We start from the raw sequence: 16064 nt of genomic DNA, 5'->3' as shown, positions 1-16064 counted from the left end.
GATACACACACAGAGCATTTGCTCTCATCAATTCTATTTCACGTGGTAGAAGAGATACTATATACCTAATTAGGCAAGAAAAAGAAATAAAAGTCAACCAAATTGGAAAGGAAAGAGTAAAACTATATATATATGTGTGTGTGTGTGTATATATATATATATATATATGAACAGATGACATGATTTGAATATAGAAAACTCTAAGGAATCCACCATAAAACTATTAAAACTAATAAACCAGCTCAGCAAGATTGCAGGATGCAAGATCAATACACAAAATTAAGTATATTTCTATACATTTGTAATGAATAATCCAAAAATAAAAGTAAGAAAGCAATCTACTTTCAATAGTATCAAAAAGAATAAAACACTTAGGAACAAATTTAACCAAAGTGTAAGACTTCCACACTGAAAACTACAAAACATCAGTGACATAAATTAAAGCAAACCTAAATAACTAGAAAGACATCATGATTGAGAGACAATATTGTTAAGATAGTCATACTCTTTAAATCGATCTAATGGCTCAACACAATCCCCATAAAAATCCCAGCTAGCATTTTTGCAGAAATTTAAAAGCTGAACTTTAAATTCATATGTAAATTCAAAGAACCCATAATAGCCAAAATAATCTTGAAAAAGCAACAGAGTTGGAGGTCTCACACTTTCTAATTTAAAAAATTAACTGCAAAGCACAGTAATCAAGACAGTGTGATACTGGCATAAGCATGAATGTGTAGGTCAAAGGAATAGAATTGAAAGTCCAGGCATAAGCACTCAGATTTGTGGTCAATTGATTACTGAAAACAATCCCAAGAAAAATCAATGGGGAAAATAAGATTTTTAACAAATGGTGCTGAGAAACTTGATATCTAATGCAAAAGAATGATGTTAGATTCCTCCTACACACCAAAACCAACTCAAAATGTATCAAAGACCTAGGTGTAAAAGCTAAAACCATAAAACTCTTAGAAGAAAGCATAGAATCAAATCTTTGTGATTCTGATGACTTAACAGTTTTTAAACATTACATCAAGATCACAAGTAACAAAAGGAAAAGTTAGATAAACTATATCAAATTTTAAAATATTTTACTTCAAACGATACCATTAAGAAAGTGAAAAGACAATGTATCAGATATTTGCTAACCATGTATCTAATAGGGATTGTTCTAAAATACATAGAAAACACTTAGAACTCAATAAAAAAAGATAATTCGATTTTTAAAATGAGAAAGGGATTTCAATAAACATTTCTCCCAAGAATACACAGAAATGGCCCATTAGCACAAGAACAGATGCTTAACATTATTACATTGGGAAAACAGTCCAGTAGTTCTTCAGATGGTTAAACATACACCTCAGCAATATCACATCTAGGTACATTCACAAGAGAAATGAAAACATATGTTCCCACAAAAACTCATACAGAATTTTTAACAGCATTATTTACAGTAGTCAAAAAAAAAAAAAAAAAAAAAAATTGGAGGCCGGGCACGGTGGCTCACGACTGTAATCTCAGCACTTTGGGAGGCTGAGGCAGGCAGATCACGAGGTCAGGAGATCGAAACCATCCTGGCTAACACGGTGAAACCCCGTCTCTACTAAAAATACAAAAAAATTAGCCAGGCGAGGTGGTGGCGCCTGTAGTCCCAGCTACTCAGGAGGCTGAGGCAGGAGAATGGCGTGAACTCGGGAGGTGGGGCTTGCAGTGAGCCGAGATTGTGCCACTCACTCCAGCCTGGGCGAAAGAGCGAGACTCCATCTCAAAAAAAAAAAAAAAAAAAAAAAAAAAATTGGAAGCAATCCAAATGTCCAAATGGATAAATGTTGGCATACAATGAAATACTCCTTGGTAATAAAAAGGAATGAAGTACCGATGCATGCTACGATGTTGATGAACCTTGAAAACATTATGCTACATGCAAGAGGGAAGTCACGCAAGACCATATATTGTATGAGTCTATTTACATGAAATTTCCAGAATAGGTAAATCTACAGACACAGAGAGTACATTAGTGATTACTGGGAACCAGGGGAAGTTAGGGAGAATGGGAATAGACTACAGATGAATATGAATTCCTTTCAGTAGGGACTAAAATATTTTTTTTTTAAATGCACAGATTATTGTATGATCGTACAAAGCTAAATACACTAAAAAATATTGAATTTTACACATTAAATGAGTAAATTCTATGATGTGTTAATGCTATGTGCTATGAATGCAATATTTATGTTTCCCTAAAATTCATATATAGACGCCTAAATCCCCAATGTGATGATATTCGGAAATGGGAACTTTGGGAGGTAATCAGGTCATAGGTGTGGCGCTTTCATGAATGGGATTTGTGCCCTTATAAGAAGACAAAGAGATACAAGTTCCCTCTCTTCATCATATGAAGATACAAGAAGACAGCTGTCTGCAAACCAAGACAGGGGCTGTCACCACACACTGACTCTGCCAGCACCTTGACCGTGGCCTCCTGACCTCCAGAAACTTTGAGCAATCAATGTTTGCTGTTAGGCCGCTCAGTCCATGGTATTTTGTTATAGCAGCCCAAAACTAAGACAATATCTTTAATGAACATGTTTCAAAAGAGAGATTAGCAAGATTTGGGATAATTATAGTAAACAAACATAATACTATTGCTGTAGAAAAAAAACAAAACAAAACGGGTTCTTGTCACACAACCAGGAAAGATTAGGCTCATGGACACATGGAAGGGTAAGGAGTGGGATTCATTGGGCAAAAAGGAAAAAATTATCAGCAAAGCGAGAGGAGTTCCTGTTAACAGGAACCTATTTCACAGATTGAATCCCAGGTTACCACACAGGAACAGAAAAGGCCAGGCTCCTCCCTACTGCAAACAGGACCAACGTCCTGAGGTCCCACCCCGTCCTCCCAGTGTGCTGGTCGGCATTATTCTGACAGAATCAGTCAGGGCCGGGCATGGTGGCTCACGAGTCCAATCCCAGCACTTTTGGAGGCTGAGGTGGGCAAATCACTTGAGGTCAGGAGTTCAAGACCAGCCTGGCCAACATAGTGAAACCCTGTCCCTACTAAAAATACAAACATTAGCCAGGCATGGTGGTACACACCTGTAATCCTAGCTACTCAGGAGGGTGAGGCAGGAGAATTGCTTAAACCCAGGAAGTAGAGATTGCAGTAAGCCAAGACTGCACTACTGTACTCCAGCCTGGGCAACGGACAAAAAAAAAAAAAAAAAAAGGAATCAGTCGGGAAAGGATGGGCTTCATCCAGGACTGGCAGTCTGGTTTTTCAACCTTCAGGCTGTTTTAGGCTTGAAGGCAGGGTTTCACCAGGGATCCTTGGCTGCCTCCTGCCTCTATCACTAATAGCAGATAATATTCATCGAAGGATTGCTAAGTATCACGAGCAGCGCAAAGTTAGAGATAACCAGGTCTACGCACATGTGAGTCCTTCCACAATGTCAGTCAATACTGCAAGCCATACATAATAGTATACTTAATCAATACATAAATGTTATAGATTAAACATTCCACAAACAAACAAACAAACAAGTAACATTTAACATCAAGAGAATAGAGATAGGAGAAAGGTTTAACAAACCAGTCCAGGGAGAGCAATGAAGCCAAAAAGAATCTCCTGGTCTGGGCCAGGCAGTCCTTTGGTCCTGCAAGGAAGAGTCTTTGATGTGGCAGAGCCTTTGATAGCCAATGCTGGGTTCTTATCATGAGTGACAGCAAGACGGAGTCTGTGAAGACGGCAGTTTTGAGCCATTTATGACCAGAGTCCTCTGGTGAGGACTGATAGTAGAGGAGCGTGCTTGTTGATGTCCTTATCTGTCTGGATGCAGTCTTTGTTTTATTTTTTTTTGTTAAGCAAATCATCGTGTCCTTGCTGGCAAAGTGTCCTATGAAATATAAAATAGAGTCCTTTTCTAAGATGGAGTTAGTTATGTCAAGGCTGCTCTGTGCAGTAAGACAGAGGAATCGCTCTATGTGCTCTAAACATTGTTTTGTTCTCTTTCATAACGAGCTTATGAAGTAGCTACTATTATTTCTGGTTTATACAGAAGAATACTGAATCTAAGTGTAGTACTTAAGTTGCTTGAAGTATCACCGCTAATAGGTGGAGGAGCTGGGGAATAAATCCAGACTGCCTGGCTTCAGAGCCTATGCCATTAACATACAAAATTCAAGTCCACTCCTGTATTCCAGTAACAATCGAGAAGCTATAATGGAAGGAATAAGAGATGATGAATACACTTAATAGCAGAAAACTCTAAGGTACCTCGGAATGCATCTAACAGTGTATGTGCACAACACATATGGAGAACATAGATGGGCCTTCCAGTTTCAGCCCCAATATGGAAACGGCATGGAAGTCATCCCCTCTCATCCTCCCCTCAGGAAAAACACTGAATGGACTGAAAATCAATGACTTTACCTAGATCCATCAGAGAATTGAGATCACAGAGCAAACCAGCCTCTCTGAAGTTTGCAGAGAAAGGTGAAGACAGAGAATCATAGCCAAGATTAGTTTACCTGAGACTAAAGCCACTGGAGCCTGTAAATGGCAGAGCCACTTTAATGCTAATTTTGACAAATTACCAGAGACTGAATGTGGACTAGCTTGAGAGTTAAAAAGTCTTAGGGCCCAGTCTTAGGGAGACTGCCACAGGCTCATGCATTTCACCTCCAGAAACCCCACCAGGTTCTTGCCATAAAGATCAGAGAAAAGTGTTTTAGAAAGGGGAGGGGAAAAGAACCATTTTGAAATACGACTAGAGAATTATCCTTAACAAAACCCTGACTTCCAACAGTTTCCTCTTGTCTGACCTGGAGGAAGAGCAACTGGCCCGCTCAAGCCCCCTGTAGCTTTCATGTCTCATATAGGGAGAGACAAAAAGAAGCCAAAATTTCCTTTGCCGTAAAGATCAGAGAAAAGTGTTTTAGAAAAGGGGAAGCATTAAAGTGGCCCTGCTGTTTACAGGCAGCCAGTGGTTTTAGTCTCAGGTAAACTAATATTGGTCATGATTCTCTGTCTTCACCTTTCAGCCGGGCGTGGTGGCTCATGCCTGTAATTTCAGCACTTTAGGAGGCCAAGGTGGGCAGATCACGAGGTCAAGAGACAGCGACCATCCTGGCCAACATGGTGAAACCCTGTCTCTACTAAAAATACAAAAATTAGCTAGGCATGGTGGCACGTGCCTATAGTACCAGCTACCCAGGAGGGTGAGGCAGGAGAATTGCTTGAACCAGGGAGTCGGAGATTGCAGTGAGCCAAGATTGCGCCACTGCACTCCAGCCTGGCGACAGAGTGAGACTCCATCTCAAAATAATAATAATAATAATAATAATAATAATCATTATTATTATTACAGAATCTTCCCCTCCCCTTACCAGCACGTCAATAGGGTTCCTGGATAGTAACAGTGGGTGACAACCCGGAGAACTGTAAGACACAGGTTCTTATATAAGAAGTTCATAGGAAAACCTGAAGAAAACGGGGGTGGGGTGGGGGTGGGGGAACACAAGAAAACTAAAGCCCCTGGCATATACAGTGATAGCAATCATTAAACACAGTCTAACTTCTGACCAGATTAATATTAAACCTCACACCAAAAGTCTAATTGCCTAGGTTTTTATTACCTGATGCACCATGTCTGGCTTCTAACAAAAAATTAAAAGGCATCAGAAAAATGCAGAACAAGGCTCAGATATCACAAAGATTTGAACATTATCAGAAAAGGAACTTGAAATATCTGTGAGTCCTGTGTTATGGGCTCTAATGGAAAAAGTAAATGACATGTAAATGTAACCAGAGAGATAAAAGCTTTAAAAGAATCAAAGGGAAATGCTAGATATTAAATGCACTATCACCAAAATGAGGAATACCTTTGAGGGCTCATCGGTAAACTGGACACAGCTGAGGAAAGAATCACAGCGTTTACAGACATGTGAATGAAAATCTGCCACACTGAAATACAAAGAGGAAAAAAAGGGTGAAAAGACGAACAGAACATCCAAAAAGTGTGGGTCAGTTCCAAAAGTTGTAACACATGTAATGAAAATACCAGAAGGAAAAGAAAGAAAGAAGCCAAAGAAATATTGGAAACAATAATGGCTGAGGGTTTTCCAAAATTACTAACAGACACCAAACAGCATATTCAGGAAACTCAGAAAACGCCAAGCAGGATAAATGTCGACAAATATTGATATAAACATAATTTATATCATCTATCTCAAAAATACTCTATGTTTGGTATAAATATGAAAAATATCTATACCTAAGCATATGATATTCAAACTACCAAAAACAGAAAAACCAAGACCAAGAGAAAATTTGTGAAAGAGACCAGAGAGTAAATATACCTAACCTGTAGAAGAACATGAATAATCATTACCTTGGAGTTCTCACCAGAAACCAAGCAAGCAGAAAATGAAATATTTAAAGCATTGAAAGAATAAAATATTAACCTATAATTCTGTATACAGTGAAGTTGTTCTCCAAAAATAAAGGGGAAACGAAGGCTTTCTCAGACAAACAGAAACTGAGGGAATTTGTTGCCAATAGACCCATCTTGCAAGAAATATTAAAGAAGTTATTTACCAAGAAGGAGAATTACATAGGCCATATATTTGGATCATATAAAGAAAGAAAGAGCTTCAGAGAAGGAATAAATGAAAGTAAAATAAAATCTGTATTTTTCTTAATCTTACCTGAGCTAAGACAAATAACTGTTTGAAATAATAATAGCAAAAACGTATGGGGTAATTATAGCATATGATAACTGAAGTGAATGATGCAGTGTTATAAAGGATGGGAGGAAGTAATTCAAACCTGAACTACCCATGAAGTGGTCTAGTGTCATTGAGAGTAGACATAGATTAGTTGCAAATGAGTATTGCAAACCCACAGGCAACCACCTCAAAAATCTCAAGCAGAAGTGTAATTGCTATACTAAAGAAGGAAACAAAGTTGAATGATATAAAATGCTAAGTTAAAACCAGAGAATGTAGAAAAAAGAGAGGGAAAAAAGAAGCAAAGTACAAGTGAAAATAGAAAACAGTTTAAAAAACATGGCAGATATTCACCCAACTATATCCCTAATCACTTCAAATGTGAATGGTCTAAACATACCAATTAAAAGACAGACTTTCAGAGTGTAAAAAAACACAATTATATGTTATCTACAAGAAGTGCACTTTAAATATAAAGACATTGATAGATGACAAATAAATGGGTGGAGAAGGATATCCCATTCTAACACTGATACGGTCTGGATCTGTGTCCCTGCCTAAATCTCATGTCAAACTGTAATCCCTAATGTTGGAGGTGGGGCCTGGTGGGAGGTGGTTGGATCATGGGGGCAGTTTTTCATGTTTTAACACTCCCCCTTGGTGCTGTAATCACCATAGTGAGTTCTCGTGAGGTCTGGTTGTTTAAAGGTGTGCAGCATCTCCCCCATCTCTCTCTTCCTCCTTCTCTGACCATGTGAAGTGTTGGCTTCCTCTTCGCCTTCTGCCATAATTATAGGCTTCCTGAGGCCTCCCTAGAAGCTGAGCAGAGGCCAGCATCATGCATCCTGTACAGCCTGTGGAATCATGAGCCAATTAAACCTCTTTTCCTTATAAACTACCCAATCTCAGGTATTTCTTTATAGCAATGCAACAATGGACTAATACAAACACTAATCAAAAGAAAACTGGAGTAACTATATAATTTCGGACAAAGGCAACTTCAGAACATGGAAAATATCAGAGATAAATAGGGAGACTACATATTGATAAAGAGATCAATTTTCCAAGGAGACATAACAATCTTTTACATGTATGCATCTAACAACAAAGCTTCAAAATATGTGAAGCAAAAACTGATAGAACTGCAAGGAGAAATGGATGAATCCACCACTAGAGCTGGAAAATCCAGTGCTCTTATATCAGTAACAGACAGATCCAGCAGCAGAAAATCAGTAAGAATACAGTCGAACTGAGCAGCATCATCAATCAACTGGATCTAATTGGCATTTATACAATGTCAACCAACAACAGCCAAATACACACTCTACTTATACTCACATGAAGTATTCACCAAGATAGACAACACATTGGGCCATAGAATACATCTCAAGAAATTTAAAAGAACAGAAATTGCCCAGGCACGGTGATTCACACCTCTAATTCCAGCACTTTGGGAGGCCAAGACAGGCGGATCACTTGAGGTCAGGAGTTCAAGACCAACTTGGGCAAAATGGTGAAACCCCATCTCTACTAAAACAAAATAGAAAAATTAGCTGGGCATGGTGGCACACACCTGTAGTCCCGGCTACTCCAGATGCTGAGGTGGGAGGATTGTGTGAGCCTAGGAGGTGGAGGTTGCAGTGAGCTGAGATCATGCCACTGCACTCCAGCCTGGGTGGCAGAGCAAGACCCTGTCTCACACAAAAAAAAAAAAAGAATAGAAATCTATGAAGTATACTGTCAGATCACAATGGAATCAAACTAGAAATCCATGTCAGAAAGCTGAAAAATCTCAAAATATTTGGAGATAAAGTAACTTAAATAAAACACCTCTAAATAACACATGGGTCATAGAAGAAGTCTCAAGAGAAATTTTAAACTATTTGAACTAAATGAAAATACAACTTGTCAAAAATTTATGGGATGCAACAAAAGCAGTGCTTAGAAGGAAATTTATAATATTGAATGTATACATTAGAAAGGAAGAAAAATCTACAATCAGTCATCAAAGCTTCCACCTTAAGGACCTAGGGAATGAAGAGGAATACAGACCTAGAGTAAGCAAAAGAAAAATATAATAATAATTAGAGACTATAACAATGAAATTGCTTAACATTTTCAATAGATGTAAAAAGAAAAAGTCAATGAAACCAAAAGCTGGTTATTTTAAAATACTATTACAACTAAAAAACCTCTAGTCAGGCTAACAAAGTAAAAAAAAAAAAAAAGAAAAAAGAGGATATACAAATTATTTATATCAATAATAAAAGAGAAGCATCAATACTAATACCATGAATAACAAAAGAATAATAAAGGGATACTATGAACAACTCTATGCTCCAAAATTTAACAACTTAGATGAAATGGAAAAATTCTTTTGGGAAAAAAATATTGAAACTCACGCAAGGGAAAATAAACTGTCTGGATCTATATCTATTAAATAAACTGAATCTATAATTAATAATCTTTGAAAAACTAGGTACTAGGCCCAGATGACTTCACTGGTGAAGTCTACCAAATAAAGCAAATATAATACCAGTTCTCTCCCATTTGTTTCCAAAAGTAGAGCACAATAATAATTTTTTAATTTGTTCCAGGGGGTTATCATTACTAATACTAAAACCAGATAAAGGAATTACAAGAAAGGAAATCTATGAGCCAATATTTCTCATTAATAAAGATGCAAAGATCCTCAACAAAATGTTAGCAAATTGAATTCAACAATCTATAAAAATAAATATACACCACAATAAAGTGGGATTTGTTCCAGGTATACATTCAGTTAATGAAATCTATCAAATTAGCAGGTTAAAGAAGACAAATTACAATGATCTTATCAATAAATACAGAAAAATAATTTGACAAAATTCAACACCTATTTATGAGAAGAACTTTCAGAAAAGAGTAAAAAATGTTTTCAACATGTTCAAGTTGAAAACATTTACAAAAATATTTGTATATATCTACAAAACAGCCTACAGCTGACATATTAATGATGAGTGCTTTCCACTTAAGATAAAAAACTAGGTAAGACTGTTCCTTCTCACAGGAGACAGTCAATATTGTGCTAGAAGTCCTAGCTTATGCATTAAGACAGGAAAAGGAAATGAAAAGTATACAAAATTTATTCCTAGAAATAAAACTGTCTTTGTTTGCAGATGATATAATTGCTATGTAGAAAATTCCAAAGAATCAACAAAAAATTCCTAGAACTGAGTGATTATAGTGAGATTGGGCCAAATGTGGTGGCTCATGCCTGTAATCCCAACACTTTGGGAGGCTGAGGTGGGCAGATCACTTGAGGTCAGGAGTTTGAGACCAGCCTGGCCAACATGGTGAGACCCCCATATCTACTAAAAGTACAATAAGTAGCCTGGTGTGGTGGCGGGCACCTGTAATCCCAGCTACTCAGGAGGCTGAGGCATGAGAATCTCTTGAACCTGGGAAATGGAGGTTGCAGTGAGCTGAGACTGTGCCACTGCACTCCAGCCTGGGTGACAGAGTGAGATTCTGTCTAATAAATAAATAAATAAAGCAAGACTGCAGGCTACAAGGTTAATATGTAAAAGTCTATTGCTTTCTTATATGCCAGCAATAAACAATTTTATTTAAAATTAAAGACATATCATTTACATTAGCACCAAAAAAGTAAACACTATAGATCTCACGATGTATGTACAGGATCTATATGAGATAAACAAAGAAATCAAAGAAAGAAAGAAATCGAAGAAAGAAATCAAAAGAAAATATAATTAAATGGGGAGGTATTCCATGTTCATGAATAAGAAGATTCAATGTCGTTAAGATGTCCGTTCCTCTCAATGTTATCTGTAGATTTAATGCAATCTCAACTAAAATCCCAGCAAGTTATTTTAAGGATATGGACAAACCAATTATAAAGTTTCTATGCAAGGGTGAAAGATGCAGAAGAACTGATACAATAATGAAGAGGAACAAAGTGGGAAGACTGACTTATAAAGCTACGGTAATCAAGACAGCATGGTACTGATGAAAGAATACACAAATAGACCAGTGGAACAGAACAGTGATCCCAGAAGTAGACCCACACAAGCATAGTCAGTTGATCTTTGACAATGAAAATTCAATGGAGAAACGATAGTCTTTTCAACAAATGGGGCTGGAACCAATGGATATACACATGCAAAAAAAAAAAAAGAAAAAAAGAAAAGAAAACATATTCTAGACACAGGCCTTACACCTTTCACAAAAATTACCTCAAAATGGATCATAGATCTAAATGTAAAATGCAAAACTATAAAACTCCTAGAAGTAACATAGGGAAAAATCTAGGTGACCTTGGATTTGCAAAAAGTTTTCGACACAACATCAAAAGGATGACCCATAAAAAAATTGATGAGTTTGACTTTATTAAAATTGAAAATTTCTGTTCTGTGAAAGATACTGTTCAGAGAATCACAAGACAAGCCACAGATGTGGATAGAATACTTTGGAAAGACCTATTTGTATCCAAACTATACAAAGAACTCTTAAAAATCAACAATAGACAATGCAATTTTTAAATGGGCAGAAGAACAGACACTTCACCAAAGAAGATATACAGAAGGCACAGAAGCTTATGGAAATACGTGCAACATCATAAAACATCACTGAAATGAACATGAGATACCACCACACACCTACTAGAATCGTGAACATGCAAAACACCAAATGCTGGTGAAGATGTGGAACAACAAAAATTCTCATTCATTGCTGGTGGGAATGCAAGTGTGGAAGACAGTGTGGAAGTTTCATAGAAAGCTAACCACGCTCTTACCATACAATCCAACCACTGTGATCCTAGTATTTACCCAATTGAGATAAAAATTTATATCCACACAAAAGCTTATGCAAAAATGTTCATAACAGCTTTATTTATCATCACCAAAAACTGGAAGTGACCAATTATAGTAGGTTAATGTTTAAAAAAAAACTGTGGGACATCCATACCATGAAATCTTACTTAGTAATAAAAAGAAATATCCTAAAGCCACAAAAGGACATGAAAGAGACTTGAATGCATATTGCTAAGTGAAGGAAGCCAATCTGAAAAAGCGGTGTATTGAGTGATTCCTACTATATACCATTCCATAAAAGGCAAAACCAGAAAACCAGAAAAATGATCAGTGGTTGCCAGGGGTTGGGGGACAGGGAGAAGGATAAATAGGGGGTGTTTCAGGGTGGTGAAACTCTTCTGCATGATTCTGAAACGGGAGACGCACAACATTATACATTTGTCAAAACCCAGAGAATGTACGACACCAAGAATGAACCTGAATGCAAACTATGGGCTTTAGCTAATGATAATGTATCAATATTAGTTCATCCATTATAACAAATGTACCACACTAATGCAAGATGTTAATAATAGGAGTGAGGGGAAGGATATATGGGAATCTCTGTGTTTTCTGCTCAATTATTCTGTAAATCTAAAACTGCTCTAAAAAATAAAGTCTATTAATAGAAAAGGAAGATACATGCAGAATACATATGAAGATGTGATCAAACTGGGCAGTATTCCACACCCTACAAGGGAAGGGCTGACCTGGTGAAGGTGCCATTGCTCCAAAGCCTGATTGGCCATGCTTTTATCAAAATTACTGACTATGCTTTTCTCAAAATTCCAGCCAAAGCCCAACAGGGTGCCTTGTGAAGCTTGATAAGCTCATGCTAAATCCATCTAGAAGAGCAAAGGCTCAGAACTGGCTAGGAAAATACTGAAGTAAAAACGAAGGGATGGAACTTATTCCACCAAACAGCAGAAGCAATTCAATGAGTGTGATACTAGCACAGAGATAGAAAAGTAAGCCGACGGAGCAGGACAGAGCACAGATACAGACCCACCCATCAACAAAAGCCTGTTATTCACAGAGTGGCATGAATTCCGCAGGAATCAGCCCCTTCCCGCCCCTCCCTGAGAGTAAAGAAGGCTGAGCCCTCACAGGGTCAAAGGCCAGGTCTGAGCCTCTCAGTCTCCCCAGTGGATTAAGGTGATCCTGGACTCTTTGTGCACCTGGTTCCAGCTAGAAACTAAATAAACCTTCCCCAGAGGAAGATAACAAGATCCTACACTTAAAGTTATTTCTGCAACTTCTCATATACAATTTCCAATGTCCAATCCACATCAGCCAAGCACACAGACAGGCAGAACAAAAATGGACAGAGAATGAATGAATTATTCTCTGAATGGTGCTGGAATGAATATTCATGTACAAAAAACCAAAATAAAACCTGATCTCTGATGTCGTCCTGCAGAACACTGGGCTGGAGCTTAAGCTAAAATATTCTGTGGCAATAACAGGATACTCTCTTAGGTTCAAATGCTATACTCTCAGCAGAGCCTACTGACCAGTCAGGTTGTAATGTGTGTGCTAAGCACAACTTTTCAAGTCTCCAGCTTCCTGGATGCTTTGGGGCCAGTGATGATAGGGGCAGATTGCATTTCTCTGGGTCAGGGCAAGACCTACCATGTTGTCAAGGTCCTTTGAAGGCTTCTTGTATCTCCCATCATGTCACATTGAAACTTCAGCATAAATACTTCATATGGTTGAAAAAAATCTTTAATAAGTCACATACCTGAATCTAATATGCTGTTATTGGTACAATGTTTTTCCTATACCACCACACCTACCTGACTGCACTCTCTACAAAATATGTAATAACAACCACAAATCTACAGTGCACAGCCTCAACTCAATGGCTAACCCTGGACATGTGGAATGGGTCACCTATTACACTGGGGAGGAGCTGCACCAAGCACCCAGCACTACCTCTACCCCATTCAACACACACACTTTCATTGAATAAAAGGCCTATGTGGCAAAAAAAAAAATTACACACTATTTAAAAGAAATCACAGGAGAGTATCTTTCAGGCTTCAAAGCAGAGAGAGATTTCTTAACACATAGGTGTACACACACACGCACACACATATGCACACATGCATGCATGCACACATATGCATGCACACATATGCATGCACACACATGCATGCACACGCATATATGCACACATGCACACACACAGGCACACACACAAGCAATAAAGGAAGAGAGTTTTGCTTATGAAAAAGATAGCAGAGGGGTAAATCACAGCATGGAGGGAAGATATTTCAAGCAACATAACTGACAAGTATCAGTGTCTGAACTATTTAAATATATCTAAAGGCAAGCACAGAAGAGAAAACATAAGTGACCGTTGTATCAGCCAGAGTCCTCCAGAGAAACAGAACCGACAGGAAACAGAAGATTTATTTTAAGAAAGTGGCTCACACAACTGGGGAGGCTGGCGAGCCTGAAATCCACTGGGCACGCCAGTAGGATGGAAACTCAGGCAGGAATCGGTGCTGCTGTCTTGAAGCACAATTTCTTCTTTTCCAGGAAACCTCTGTTTTGCTGATAATGTCTTCACCTGAGTGGGTAAGGCCCACCCACCCTAGTGTGGGTCATCTTCTTTACTTAAAGCCAACTGATTGTAGATGTTAACCACATCCATGAAACACCTTTGCAGCAACAGCCAGGTTAGGATGTGATTAAATAACGGGTGCTATAGCATAGCCCTGGAAAACTGGCCATCATAGCCACCAAGCGCCAAACACTTTCGCCACCACCAAGTTAGGGAAATGCACTCTGAGTCCACCGTGACATCACATCAGATGGGAGAGGGTGAGTCTGCCCACACCACACACCATGTGTTGTTGAAGGGATCGAGGGATCAGACTTCGCGTTCTTGACCAGTGGCACAGAAAATGGGTCCGAAACCCCAGAGAGCCCCCAGGAGGGTGATGCTATTGCTTATCTGTTCAGCCTTTGAGCCACATTGGCAGGGTTTTGTATATTGGCTCTGCTGCTTCTCCGCTGTGTGACCTCAGGCCAGGTGCTCAGCCTCCATGGACCTCTACTGCCTCATCCGTAAAATGGGGAGAGTCGCTGTCTATGCATCTATACGTCATGTGACCACTGGGAGGTTAATGAGCTGATGCACATCATATGTGTAAAGATAACCCAGTAAGAGTGAGCTAGGATCATCTGGCAGTCTCTAGCAAAGAGGCACAAACCTGACAGGCAGCCATTCAATGTCCAGATGTTCCCATGGCTGAATTCTACTGCATACATTCACAGGGACATGGGCAGCCACATGCGTGGCAGGCATGGCCCACAATGGTCCAGCGTTTGGACCCCAGCATAGCACCTGGCCACAGGGCCAGCGCCTGCATGTAAACTCCAGCGGAGCAGTGCACGGCCACAGGGCCGGCACATACAAGAAAGCTCCAGGGGAGCAGAGCCTGGCTACGGGGCCAGCGTATGCATCTAGCCAAGGGGAGCAGAGTCCAGCCTGGACCAGTGTGATGGCACCTGCCAGCCACACTGTAGGTACTCAGCAAACATTTGCTGAATTAGTGGATCATCCCTACTTATGAAAGTCTATGGATCAAAAGTTTAGAATTTCAAGGGCCCATAATAAATCCTTCCACAGCATGGATGAATGGGCCTGCTCTCCTCACCTGAGTACTCTGCAGAGGAAGAACAAGAGATCCAGAGGTGAACCAGCACTGAAGGTTACAGGGCGGGTCTCCTAAACCCCAGACCAGAAACCGTGCGTGCACAGCCCATCCTTTCCCTAAGTGTTTTCCCTGAATTGCAGCCCTGCTGGGTGCAATGAAGGCCAGGAATCCCCAAGAGAAGGCCAGAGGACCGTGGATGTCTGCAGTGGTGGGCATTCCACAAGTCTACCATCCCCAGAGCCCACCATGGGAAAGCCCCCTTCTCCCAGGACCTAGCAGCATCTTAGCCCTCAGCTCAAGCTTAGGTTTGGAAGGGGGCTCAGAAACAAACACTGCCCCACCTCGGTGGTGTTTGATCCAAAGCAGCTCCACTCTTGTGCCGAAAGGTGTGGAGAAAAGGGGTGTTTGCTGAGGCAGGAGGGGGCAGATGGGATGGGTCTCTCCCAGGCCTGAGATTCATCTGTGTTGAGCACAGACAGAGCAGGCAGTGTCTCAGTGACAGGGCCACACACTATGGAATGACAGGCAGTCAGGAGTAAGGACTTGGAGCAGGGAGAATCTTAATGCTGGCAAGACTTATCAGCCTGTCACGCACCAAATGTACTTACAGTCAAACTTGACATCACAAGAGTTTGTGGAACAAATATTTATTTGTTGTGTGCTCTGGCTTTGGGGCCAATCCATCTCTGAGTGGCGCCATATGCATGGACAAACGGCAGCCTCAGAAAGTGGCAACTGGCGGGGCGGGGTCTGTCCCCTGTAGGTCCAGGAGCCATGCGGTTAGAGCAGCCAGGGAGTGATATTCCCCATGTCAA

Source organism: Rhinopithecus roxellana, chromosome 13, assembly GCF_007565055.1.
Source record: "Rhinopithecus roxellana isolate Shanxi Qingling chromosome 13, ASM756505v1, whole genome shotgun sequence".
Lineage (NCBI taxonomy): Eukaryota > Metazoa > Chordata > Mammalia > Primates > Cercopithecidae > Rhinopithecus > Rhinopithecus roxellana.
This window is presented reverse-complemented; position numbering follows the sequence as displayed.